At 38.6% G+C, this 14,072-nt stretch overlaps 1 pseudogene across 1 annotated transcript; it reads right to left on the minus strand.

The window, feature by feature from the left end:
- Positions 1-1,340: 1,340 nt before the first annotated feature.
- Positions 1,341-2,191, minus strand: LOC307055892 (14-3-3 protein theta-like; annotated as a pseudogene). The gene has a single exon. The product of its transcript is annotated as a 14-3-3 protein theta-like (transcript).
- Positions 2,192-14,072: the final 11,881 nt, after the last annotated feature.

The following is a 14,072-nucleotide window of genomic DNA, read 5'->3' on the forward strand; positions in this document are numbered from 1 at the left end:
CCTCTCCCTCTCTCCCATAAACTCGGAGACTTTTATATATTCAATGTGCTTCAAACAATTGCAGTCATTCTTTTCGGAGTTCACATTGCCCCATATTTGACCAGTGAGAGCCCCTTGAATTCCTTTTTGGACCCCTAAATGGAAGGGGACCTCAGTTTTTTTTTCTAGTTTTAAAATGTCCACTTTATTTCATTTAACAGTTAACTAATATCATTTACATCTAAGGAAGGGAGGGTCCACAAAACTGATCTAAGGTAAAACACTAACTCTTAAGTTTATACAGGTCCAGGCATCCCTAGACAAGTGTATCACAATGCAGAAAAATGGGTACCACTACTCCATTTTAAATGAGATAAAAGGGAAGTATCAATAAACTTCAGAAAGTAGTAAATTCACCTGTCCCTTAAAATGTGAGTACGTAATTGTTACAAAGCCATAGTAAATGGTTTATAAAATGTAATTTTATTTTATGTTACTCTGTTGTTACATAGGGCATAACATTTTCACAAGGTCTTTTTGGGACTACAGTCGATGATTATTAGCAACATACAATAGTGGTCCAACTCTCTGACAATCACTAGACAAACTGGACACCCTCTCACATGTGCACAAATCTGCATGGAAAAGTACTAAAGTTTTAGACTTGGACTTGTGTACTTTATTTCCCCTTTCTAGTGTATTAAGAAATGACATGCACTTTCATTTGCCAAAAGCAATGCTTGTATTCTGGCAGCAACATGCTACTTCTATTACATAATAAAGTGAATACCAGAACTACAAAGGCAGGAGGTGTAAGTGAATTTTTATTGGGAAGGGAAGTTGTCAACTTAAACAGCAGCAAATGAAGAATGAATGAGGAAACTCCCTGTTGTCACAGATACACAAGACCTCCATCATATATGATACAGGAGGCATTTTAATTTGTGACCTCCAGCCTCAAAATGTCATCTGCTTTTCCATTCAATCTAATACTTCTGGATTCCTACCAAAAAGGAATATATTAAGAGGATGGAAAAGTTGCTTACTGAAAGAAAATCCCCGAAGAAGAGTAAGGGAGGGAATGTAGAAATTAAGAAGTTATGTAGAACACTCTTTAAATTGTAATTAACTACATTTTCATATCTTCACAGTAATACAAAACACAGTCACTTGCAGAACTGGTTCAGATTACTTAAATACCAGATACATTTTTAGTCCTCTACATAAGTGTTTGGAAGTTACTTATGTTTATATGAAATGAAGCTATTAATACTTTTCTACAGCAGTAACTGCACACCAGAAAGGCCAAGACAAACACAAATCAAGGAATGGAGTTTTCCCAAAGCTGCGGTGTGAAAAGACTATAAACGGTTGATTCCATACACATGAATGGGTTTCTTTGCTATAGGAAATCCAAATGGAATAAGGAATGGAGATGAGTAAAAAGGTTTCTTGAGGGGAAGAAAGATGACACCCTGTATGCACTTAGTTCTGTGGCATCACATCCTTCTCCTGCACTGTCTGATGTCCATAATGTTAGGTTGTCTCTAAGCAACTGCATGATGAGGGTGCTGTCTTTGTATGAGTCTTCATTCAGTGTATCAAGTTCTGCAATGGCCTCATCAAAAGCCCTTTTAGCCAGTGTGCAGGCAAGTTCTGGGTTATTAAGGATCTCATAGTAAAATACAGAAAAGTTAAGAGCCAGCCCCAGGCGGATTGGGTGTGTGGGTTGCATCTCTTTCTTGCTTATATCAAAAGCCTCTTGGTAAGCTCCTTGGGAATTATCTATCATTTGCTTCCGATCATCACCACAAGCAACTTCAGCAAGGTACCGGAAGTAATCTCCCTTCATCTTCAGATAGAAGACCTTACTCTCTGGATTAGTTGCATTGGCTATTAAATACTTATCCAACAATTCCGGGACCGTGGTGCAGATGGACCGCAGTTCGGACTCCACTTTCTCCCGATAGTCCTTAATCAGCTGCAGCTTCTTGTCGGAGGTGTCGGTCTTCTGCTCGATGCTCGAGATGACCCTCCAGGCAGACCTGCGGCCCCCGACCACGTTCTTGTAGGCCACCGAGAGCAGGTTGCGCTCCTCGTTGGACAGCTCGGCGCCCTGCTCCGTCACGGTCTTCATGCAGGTGGCCATGTCGTCGTAGCGCTCGGCCTGCTCAGCCAGCTTGGCCTTCTGGATCAGCTCCGTCTTCTCCATGGGGCCGGGGACAGGACAGCGAGGGCGAGCACCGACCCGGATGCCGAGGAGGAGTGCGGAAGGCCTTCACGTCTCCGCAGCCGCGGCGCGAGTCCCACCACTTTGACCCGCCTTTGGCTTTTCGGGACCTCAGTTTTTATAGTACAATTTCTGTTTATAAAAAGAGTTAAGTATTACATGTGAAACTTTATTCATGGCTGCTAGAAGCCTGAAAAAAAAATCAGGAGAGAGGTGAACTCAGAATTACCTTCCAACGTAAAAAGAATAATGTGTGATATTGAGTGTAGGGGATTAGGAAAAAAAACTGTTAAGAAATATCAGTTAGACATTGCAGGGATGGAAAAGTATTGGACATAAGTAAATCAAAAAGCAAACACAAATAACCTCAGGACCGTTTTTTAGAATGTAGATCAAATTTTTAAAAGTTGTTTTTAGGCTACATTTTGACATTTACATATCCCTGTCCACCAAAAGGGAAGAGAGAGACAGTCAGAGAGACAAAGAGACGAAAAGAGAGAAACAGAGAAAGAGAGGGGAGAGGGAGGGAGGAAAGGGGTGAGCGAGAGGGAGAGAGAAAGAAAGAAACAGAGGCAGACTAGCTTGGTTCTTTCAACAGCTTTTATGTATGAGTAAAATTGCTACCAAATTCATCCATCACCTGTAACATCTGCAAATCCAAACTCTGAGAGTTACCTTGCCCTTACTTTATTCCATGTCTGACTCTTGATTCATTTCTTAGTTTTGAAATGGACTTTGATTTCTGTTATATTTTTTCCACTAGTGACATCAATAAGGATTATTTCTTCTATTTTTATGGATGAAAATTTGAAGAATTATGCCACATTTCCCAGAATATTGTCTACTGCTTTGCTAATGGAGCAAGGCAATTGTCCTAAGTCAAAATGGTTCAAGACATTGGGTATTTTATGGTGCCAGTTGTTACACAAGGTACAGCCCAACTCAAAAGCAAGAAAGCCACAAATTTAAGCCAAAATCTAAATCCAGTTACTTAATTATAAAGCCAAAGATTAATTGCAGGATTTAACAGCAATTTGCCCACAATAAAGTTGGCATTAGTAAAAGATTTGGACTACAGGTCAGGAATGAGACTATGTCCAGGCGTGGGGTGAAGGCTGGCCATCCTGGGAGAAGATTCATTTCTCACATTAGTTACTGGAGAAATAAAGGCTAAAAGTCAAATGCTACCCCATACTACCACTTCCACAAAGCATCAAAATATCATAATATTTACAGAAGAACATTCTGTTTCTTAAACATTATGTCTCCTATATCTTACCCAAGAATTAAGAATTCTTGGATTCTTAGAATTTAGAATTAAGAATTAAGAATAGTGACATAGATGAGATAAGAGCAGATATGTCTGTGAGGCAGAGAACATTTCAGAGGCAAGAGTGGGCATCAGGATTTAACATCTTTTGCTGCTATAATTCAGACTTGTTTTGATTTCATCCCAGCCTTTGCTTCTTAAATCGGATGAGCATGAGAGACCAAAAGAATAGAAATATTTGGCTACAATGAATCTGTTCTATTAAAATTAGGCATCTTGCCATATTAGAGTGGTACTATTGTATTGTGGCTTCCTTTCCTTGAAATGATGAACTGACTAATAGATTAAAAGAAGAGCATGAGGCATAGGGGGTATCAATGAGTGTTAGTTGTTAACATTGACTTTGATGAGAAAGATAATAATAGCTTACATTGTTGAGCACTTATATTGTTCCAGACTTATTTTAGTAAATACTTTAAATCAATTCTTGAAAGTAGATACTATTATCTGTTTTATAGATGATGAAACTGAAGTCCAGAGAGGTTAAGTAAGTTGTCCAAAGATACAGAGCTTGTAAGGGACAAAGCTATATTCAAATTCAGGCTATTCACAGCCCAGTCTTTTAATCAGTATTTGATCAGGATTGCATTCATTTATTGGCAGATACAATCAGCATTCATTCACTCATCCAGCAATTATATATTGAATGGCTCCTATTTCCAAGCAATTGTGCCAGCCATGGTAGATACAGAGCAAAATAAGACTGGAACTCAGCCCTTAAAGTGGAATCCAGTGACTATTTTCTCTTTTGAAGGATATCCTCAGGACAACCCACCCAAAATTTTGCACTTGTCCTGCTCATAAGGCCCCAGCCAACTCTCTCAGACCTCAAACTTTTCCTGGGGTCCAAACACCTCCACAACAGACACAGAAGGAGGATCCACTGGACTCCCATCCAGTCCTGGCCTAAGCAGAGTGAGTTGTAGAGAAGATGGAGGAGGGAAGAGGAAACCTCCACCCTACTATGGGGACAGTGGAGAAAAAGTGGGGAATGTGTGCCCCAAACACTGTGTGGTATGTTTGCTTGTACCTATTCTCACTCTTCCCAAATCCTTCTCTCTGAGATAATAATGTAGCATTATTTCAAATTTGCACATGAAAAAACAAGCTCGTTGATGTTAAGTGAATTTTTGAAGGTCATCCAACTAGTTAAGTAGTGATGACTTGATTTGAATTTAAGAATATTTAACCAGGGAATGATTCTTTTTCCAGTACGCCAGATGCCTCACACCTCTCAGGACTGGGCAGTGGTTGCTGGAGTCAGCTCCTACCATCTAGTGAGATATGATGTGTGCCTTTCTTCCCAATTCTGTGTTCAGTAACATCATGCTGGTAGCTTGAAACCAGCCGTGAAGGGGAATATTTACACCACAGAAACCGGCAGATGCTACAAATCAAGGCTTTTTTGTTCCGATTGCTGGTTGTTGAACATTTACTTGCACACCAGTGGGATTTGGTAAATGGATGACAGGTATGTGAACTAGGTCAGAAATGACTCCCCGTTGGTCTTCATGGTAGATCCAGGAAGAGTCCAATTAAGAGGAAGGCCAGCCAGGAAGTTACCAGGTACACCAGTCTAAAAGGACTCTAAGCCAAAGGTCAGCAAATTTTCCCGTAAAAGGCCAGATGGTAACTATCTTAGGTTTTGCGGGTCACATATTCTTCTTTGTTTTATTTTTACAAACCTAAAAAGGCAAAAACCATACTTAGCCTCTGTCCCCCAGGCTGTATAAATACAGGCTGCAGGCTGGGTTTGGCTGGCCGCCACCAATTTGCTGATTCCTAAACTAGCAGCAGATATGCAAAAAGGCAGAACCTATTTATTTATTTCCATTCTCCTTATAGAAAGTGCTCTTTGTAGGTGGAAGGAATACTTTCACCAACTGCTTAAAGTATGGAACACCACCTACCTCCTCCCTAAGTGTATAACCTAGTGACAATGACCTGATGCCAAATGGCCCTCTGAGTAAGGCAGATCTTTTCAATCACAGAGCTCTCATTTGGCTTAGTGAGATTTGCAGCTTGGGGGTCAGAGCTGAATTGCTCAAGAGTATAGAAGCAGCACTGACCATTCCCTGCTTGGCCACCAGGAAGCCCTCAGCTTGCATCTCAATATATGCTGATCAAATCCTTGAAAAGTGCCACTCACTTATTTCTCTGCCCAGGTTGTACTTTGCAGGAAGGACATATTGTGTAATATATCCGAGACACAGGTAATCAAGACAGAGATGAATAGAAGAGACAAGAAACATATACCCACCTACATTTCAGAGCATTTTTATTTCATCCCTCATCACCCCTCCCCTATTCCTAGGGTAACTTATATGTAGGAAATGGAGTGACCTTCCTTGAGCACCAGAATTCCTTTTCTCATGAAGTGCAGTAGAAGAGGAGGCATAGACAACTAGTGTTATTGGATCCAGAGCAGGTGAGGGTGGAGACAAACTGCTTGGTGATCAGGCCCCACTAAAGCTGCTTTACCTTGTCCTACCTGCTGATGAAACTTTCACAAGGATTATGAGTTACCTCTTTCGGGGGCTGCTTTCCACAGTATCCTGGGTGAGGACTCAGCTATGTGATAGGTTTAGATGAGACCCGAGGAGGGATATAGACAGGGCAAATGGACAAGTGTAAGTTGCTTGACCTCAGGGAATAGAGTGGAGAGAGAATACTTTAGGGTGTGATTCCTAAATTAATCCCATTGCCAGATGCCAAGATGCATATGTTAGAGTTACTATTTAAAAATAGAGACTTCTGGGCTCCCCTGGTGGCGCAGTGGTTGAGAGTCCACCTGCCGATGCAGGGGACGTGGGTTCGTGCCCAGGTCCGGGAGGATCCCACATGCCACGGAGCGGCTGGGCCTGTGAGCCATGGCCGCTGAGCCTGCGCGTCCAGAGCCTGTGCTCCGCAATGGGAGAGGCCACAATGGTGAGAGGCCCGCGTAGGGCAAAAAAAAAAAAAAAAATTAGAGACTTCTGAGCATCACCCAGAAAAAGCCTTATTTAGTTAGTCAGAATTAAGTCTGTCAATCAATGTCTTTTATAAGCTTCACAGATAGTTGTGGTACCCAAGCTCTCGGAGGAGGTGACTTTGAAAATACCCTTGTAGGAGAAAGCACTAATTCTCAGAGTGCGGCCTGTGGTAGTTTAGCAAGGGGTCAGGAGGTGTTTGAGTAGATCTCAAAGAAAAATACTTAAATATTTTGTTTACTTATATTTCATAGATTTGAAGTGAAATGCGTTTTATCTTACCCCACCTTAGGCTAGTTTGAGGTTGATTTCTATCACCCGTTAAAAAAAAAGTCTCGTCTAATAGAGAGGACTAAAGCCATGAAAGACTTGATATAATTATCAGGCAAAATTATGATTTTCCCCAAATTTCTCCATATTCTTAATAAAAATCTCTTACTCAAAGGTGGTGCATGAGTCATAAGGTCTGTTTGGCCACTTAATTTTGACTAGTATTCAGTTAACATGGAGCAGTTTGGGATTCATAAACATATTTTTATATATTTCAGAGTATTTTTGTTTATGTTAAATTTATATTTTATTGTTTTCTATTATATAATTTTAGATTCTCACTACACATATAAATAACTCAAAGGCTTAAGAATGGATTATTAAAATTAAATGTAGTGGAAAAATTAGTGACAAATACTTCAACTCAAAGTAATTTTAGACATAAAATGAAGAGTTTCCAACTATCTGTGAATGTGATGATTTTATGGAATTAAGTAAGAAAGTACAAAAAAATACAAACACAAATCTCTGATAATTAAGTTTTACAGAATCAGTAATCTATTTGCCCCTTGGGTATTATTTTTTATTTTTATTATTTTTTATGAGACTTCATCAAATACATCTGCAGTGGACAGGAATAAAGACGCAGATGTAGAGAATGGACCTGAGGACACGGGGAGGGGGAAGGGTAAGCTGGGATGAAGTGAGAGAGTGGCATGGACATATATACACTACCAAATGTAAAATCGATAGCTAGTGGGAAGCAGCCACATAGCACAGGGAGATCAGCTTGGTGCTTTGTGACCCCCTAGAGGGGTGGGATGGGGGGGTGGGAGGGAGATGCAAGAAGGAGGAGATATGGGGCTATATGTATATGTATAGCTGATTCACTTTATTAGACAACAGAAACTAACACACCATTGTAAAGCAATTATACTCCAATAAAGATGTGAAAAAAATACATCTGCAGTAGAAGAAAAATATGTTGTGTTTATATTCTTTCCTTCACTTCTAGCAATAGAATCTGGCCATAGGTGTTGGCATATGGTCTAGGCTTGATAATCAAAATCATTTATACCCTGGGCCACTGTCATTGGGTCCAACATGGACATGTGCCCCAAACAGGACAACCAGAGTCTTCTCTATGTTTTCTATCTATATATAGGCACTAGAAGAGGGTTCTATTCTTCTGGGATCCCAAGTCACAAGGATCATGCAACCTTTCAGCTATCACATGTAAAAATCCTGCCTGAAAATGAAACCACCAGAGAAACACAGAGCCAAGAGGTGGTAAGGGAGAGACAAAGAGTCCTAACCATGTTCTTTAAGCATCTGGAGGCAACATTCCTCAATTTTTCTGCCTTTTCTGTACTTTTTAGTTATGAGTCAGTACGTTCCTTCCCACCCCTCCTTAGGCTATTTTGAGGTGGATTTCTATCACCTATAAAAAAAAAAAAAAAGCTCCTGTCTAACACAGAGGACTAAAGCCATTAAAGATTTTATATGATTGTCAGAGAAAGCAGAGTCACCTCTCTGCTAAAGCAATCTGCTTTTCTCCAGAGCAGGAACAAAATATTGCCTTCTAGTACAAACTTGATGAATTCTATCAATGAAGTCAAAGGAAAGATTAAAATTACTAAGGTATCATTCAGCATTGAACTCTTGATAATGAAAAAATGTACAAGTCAAACCACTGATGAGAAGTTTATAAAGCCAACCACAAGTTAATGACAAATATGGTTAGTGCTAAATCAGATGGAACTGTTGGCAAAATTCCTTTGTCAAATGATACTGTTGTGCAAACACAATATCAATAGCATATAATGTGAATTGAAAGGTGTATACTAGAACACATTTTGCTTTACAGTAAGTTGAATTGATTGATATGTAGGGTATGATAAGTTCTTGGCATCTGTGCAGCATTTCTAAGAGGCTGAAGCACTTGATGATTTTTTGCTTCTGGTTGTCATTGAAAACATGCTGTAGAGGAAGAATTTTCATATAAGTTATTTTGTGAGTTGTGGTGTTGAATGGAAAAGAGCATTGGGATTACTCCTACTAGGACAGCAGCTATGTGTGTAGCAAGACTTATACCTGAAGCCGATTCACATGCTGCTTTACTAACAGAACAGTTTTTTTAAAACAATATGCCTCCTAATATTGACTTATTATGAAAGAAAATTAAGAATTCAAGTCACTAACAGCTACTGAGCAACTAAGACTATTTCATTTTAACATGTTAAGCAAAGAAATGAACTGCTCTGGATCTCAACATTGATGTTTATTTGCTATGAAAGGGAAAGAACATACGTCACATAAAAAACACATAACATTAAATTTACCACCTTAACCATTTTTAAATGTTCAGTTCAGTAGCATTAAGTATATTCACATTGTTGTACAACAGGTCTCTAGAACTTCTGTCTTGCAACACCAGAACTCTACACCCACTAAACACTGGTTCCCCCTCCTCCCACCTCGGTAACCACATTTGTACTTTCTGTTTCTATGATTTTGATTACTTTAGATACTTGATATGAGTGGAATCATACACTATTTGTTCTTTTGTGACTGGCTTATTTTACTTAGCATAATTTCCTTGAGGTTCATCCATGTTGTAGCATGTGACAGGATTTCCTTTTTTTCTTAAGACTCCCATTATGTTCTACTGCATGTATATATCACATTATTCATTTATTTGTTGGTGCACATTTGGATTGTTTCCACATCTTGGCTATTGTGAATAATGCTGCAATGAACATGAGAGTGCACATATATCTCTTTGAGATCCTGATTTCAGTCCTTCTGGATATACCCAGAAGCAGGATCAGTGGGTCATATGGTAAATCTATTTTTAATTTTTTGAGTAACCTCCATACTGTTTTCCACAATAACTGCACCATTTTACATTCCCACTAACAGTGCACAAGAGTTCCAACTTCTCTCTGCATCCTCACCAACACTTGTTTTGATAGTGGCCATCCTGATAGGTGTGAAGTGATGTCTCATTTTGGTTTTGATTTGCATTTCCCTAATGATCACTGGTGTTGAGCATCTTTTCATATGCTTATTGGACATTTGTATATCTTCTTTGGAGAAATATCTATTCGATTCCTTTGCCCATTTTTTTTTCTCTGATACATGTCACTAACCTGGTGACTGACTATGCCATGAGGGCCACAGCCAGTGAATAAGGTCAGCAGCCACTCTTTGAGGACTCTAGCACACTAAGACAATGGCTGATACCCAAGCGTAACTCTAGCCTCGATCCTTTGCCCGCTTTATAATCAGGCTGTTTTTTTTTTGAGTTGTAGCTATTCCTTATATATTGTGGATATTAACCTTTGTTAGATGTGTGATTTACAATTATTTTCTCCCATTCTTTAGACTATCTTTTCATGCATTGTTTCCTTTGACATGCGTAAGTTTTTAAGTTCGTGGTATAGTCCCATTTGTCTGTTTATTTTGTTATTTGTGCTTTTGGTGTCATATCAAAGAAATCGTTGCCAAATCTAAAGTCCTAAAGATTTTCCCCTATGTTTTCTTCTAGAAGTTTAATAGTTTAGGTCTTATGTTTAGGACTTTAATCAATTTTGAGTTAATTTTTGTATGCAGTGTAAAGTAAGGGTCCAACTTCATTGTGTTGTATGTGGATATCCAGTTTCCACAACACCCTTGGTGTTCTTTCCCTACTGTTTAGGCTTAGCACCCTTGGTAAAAATCATTTGGCCATATATGCAAGGGATTATTTCTATACTCTCTATCCTGTTCCATTGGATTATATATCTAACTTTATGCCAGTACCACACCACCTTAATTATTACTATTTTGTAGTATCATTTTGAAATCAGGAAGTCTGAGTCTTCCAACTTTTTTCTTTTTTGCAAGATTGTTTTGGCTATTCAGGGTCCCTTGAGATTCCATGTGAATTTTAGAATTTTTTTCTATCTCCACAAAAAAATACCATTGGAATTTTGATAAGTATTGCATTGAGTCTGTAGATTGCATTGGGAAGTATGAACATTTTGATATTAAGTCTTCCAATCCACAAGTATGCGATGCCTTTCCATTTATCTGTAACCTCTTTGATTTTTTTAAACAACATTTTGTATTTTTTAACATACAAGTCTTTCACCTCCTTGATTAAGTTTGTTCCAAAATATTTAATTCCTTTTTGAGGCTATAGTAAATAGGACTGTTTTCTTAATTAAATTTTTAGATTGGTCTATTGTTAGTGTATAAAAATACAGCTGATTTTTTTTTATTGAAGTACAGTTGATTTACAATATTGTGTTAGTTTCAGGTGTTCAGCATAGTGATTCAGTTATTTTCTTCTGATTATACTCCCTTATAGGTTATTAAAAGATATTGAGTATAATTACCTGTGCTATACACTAAATCTTTGTTGCTTACCTATTTTATGTATAATAGTTTGTATAGGTTAATCCCATACTCCTAATTTTTCCCTCCTTCCCTCACCCCTCTGGTAACCATAATTTTGTTTTCTGTCTGAGTCTTGTTTCTGTTTTGTATATAGATTCATTTGTATTATTTTTTCAATTCCACATATGTGACATCACATAGTATTTGTCTTTCTCTGTCTGACTTATTTCACTCAGTATAATATTCCCTAAGGTTGAGGCTTTCCTGGTGGCACAGTGGTTAGGCATCCACCTGCCGATGCAGGGGACACAGGTTCGAGCCCTGGTCCAGAAAGATCCCACATGCTGTGGAGTAACTAAGCTCATGCTCCCCAACTACTGAGCCTGAGCTCTAGAGCCCAGGCTCTAGAGCCTGTGTGCCACAACTACTGAAGCCTGCACACCTAGAACCTGTGCTCCGCAACAAGAGAAGCCACCACAATGAGAAGCCCATGTATAACAAGGAAGAGTATCCCATGCTCGCCGCAACTAGAGAAAGCCCACACGCACCAACGAAAACTCAACACAGCCAAAAATAAAATAAATAAAATAAATAAATGTATAAAAAAATATTCCCTAAGGATATCCATGTTGCTGCAAATGGCATTATTTCATTCTTTTTTATTGCTGAGTAATAGTCCATTGTTTATGTACCACATCTTCTTAATCCAATTGTCGTTTCCATGGCTTGGCTATTATAAACAATACTGCTATGAACATTGGGGTGCATGTATCTTTTTGAATTACAGCTTTAATTTTTTCTGGGTATACCCAGGGTGGGACTGCTGGATCATATAGTAACTCTGTTTTTAGTTTTTTAAGGAAACTCCATACTGTTTCCCGAAGTGGCTGAATCAATTTTCATTCTCATCAACAGTGTACAATGGTTCCATTTTCTCACACCCTCTCCAGAATTTTTTTTTAACATCTTTATTCGAGTGTAATTGCTTTACATTGTTGTGTTAGTTGCTGCTGTATAACAAAGTGAATCAGCTATACATATACATATATCTGCATATCCCCTCCCTCTTGTGTCTCCCTAATGCCATCCCTATCTCACCCCCTCTAGGGGGTCACAAAGCACCGAGCTGATCTCCTTGTGCTATGTGGCTGTTCCCAATAGCTATCTATTTTACATTTGGTAGTGTATATATGTCAATGCTTCTCTCTTATTTCATCCCAGCTTACCCTTCCCCATCCCCGTGTCCTCAAGTCCATTCTCTATGTCTGCGTCTTTATTCCTGTCCTGCCCCTAGGTTCTTCAGAACCATTTTTTTTTTTTTAGTTTGTCTCTTTCTAACTTACCTCACTCTGTATGACAGACTCTAGGTCCACCCACCTCACTACAAATAACTCAATTTCGTTTCTTTTTATGGCTGAGTAATATTCCATTGTGTATATGGGCCACAACTTCTTTATCCATTCACCTGTTGATGGACACTTAGGTGGGTTCCATGTCCTGGCTATTGTAAATAGTGCTGCAATGAACGTTACGGTACATGACTCTTTTTGAATTATGGTTTTCTCAGGGTATATGCCCAGTAGTGGGATTGCTGGGTCATATGGTAGTTCTATTTTTAGGTTTTAAGGAACCTCCACACTGTTCTCTCTAGTGGCTGTATCAACTTACATTCCCACTGACAGAGCAAGAAGTTTCCCTTTTCTCCACAGCCTCTCCAGCATTTATTGTTTATAGATGTTTTGATGATGGTCAGTCTAACGCATGTGAGGTGATACCTCATTGTAGTTTTGATTTGCATTTCTCTAATGATTAGTGATGTTGAGCATCCTTTGATGTGTTTGTTGGCAATCTGTATATCTTCTTTGGAGAAATGTCTATTTAGGTCTTCTGCCCATTATTGAATTGGGTTGTTTGTTTTTTTGATATTGAGCTACATGAGCTGCTTATATATTTTGGAGATTAATCCTTTTTCAGTTGCTTCATTTGCAAATATATTCTCCTATTCTGAGGTTTGTCTTTTGGTTTTGTTTATGGTTTCCTTTGCTGTGCAAAAGTTTTAAGTTTCATTAGGTCCCATTTGTTTATTTTTGTTTTTATTTCCATTTCTCTAGGAGGTGGGTCAAAAAGGATCTTGCTGTGATTCACATCATAGAGTGTTCTGCCTGTTTTCCTCTAAGAGTTTTATAGTGTCTGGCTTTACATTTAGGTCTTTAATGCATTTGGAGTTTATTTTTGTGGTGTTAGGGAGTATTCTAAATTCATTCTTTTACATGTAGCTGTCCAGTTTTCCCAGCACCAATTATTCAAGAGGCTGTCTTTTCTCCATTGTACACTCTTGTCTCCTTTATCAAAGATAAGGTGACCATATTTGTCTGGGTTTACCCCTGGGCTTTCTATCCTGTTCCATTGATCTATATTTCTGTTTTTGTGCCAGTACCATACTGTTTTGATTACTATAGCTTTGTAGTATAGTCTAAAGTCAGGGAGCCTGATTCCTCCAGCTCCGTTTTTCTTTCTCATGATTGCTTTGGTTATTTGGGGTCTTTTGTGTTAACATATAAATTGTGAAATTTTTTGTTCTAGTTCTGTGAAAAATGCCATTTGTAGATTGATAGGGATTGCATTGAATCTGTAGGTTGCTTTGGGTAGTACAGTCATTTGCACAATATTGATTCTTCCAATTCAAGAACATGGTATATCTCTCCATCTGTTTGTATCATCTTTAATTCCTTTATCAGTGTCTTATTGTTTTCTGCATACAGGTCTTTTGTATCCTTAGGTAGGTTTATTCCTAGGTATTTTATTCTTTCTGTTGAAATAGTAAACGGGAGTGTTTCCCTAATTTCTCTTGCAGATTTTTCATTATTAGTGTTTCGGAAGGCAAGAGATTTCTGTGCATTAATTTTGTATC

The sequence above is a fragment of the Hyperoodon ampullatus genome (assembly GCF_949752795.1).
Source record: "Hyperoodon ampullatus genome assembly, chromosome: 7".
Taxonomy (NCBI): domain Eukaryota; kingdom Metazoa; phylum Chordata; class Mammalia; order Artiodactyla; family Ziphiidae; genus Hyperoodon; species Hyperoodon ampullatus.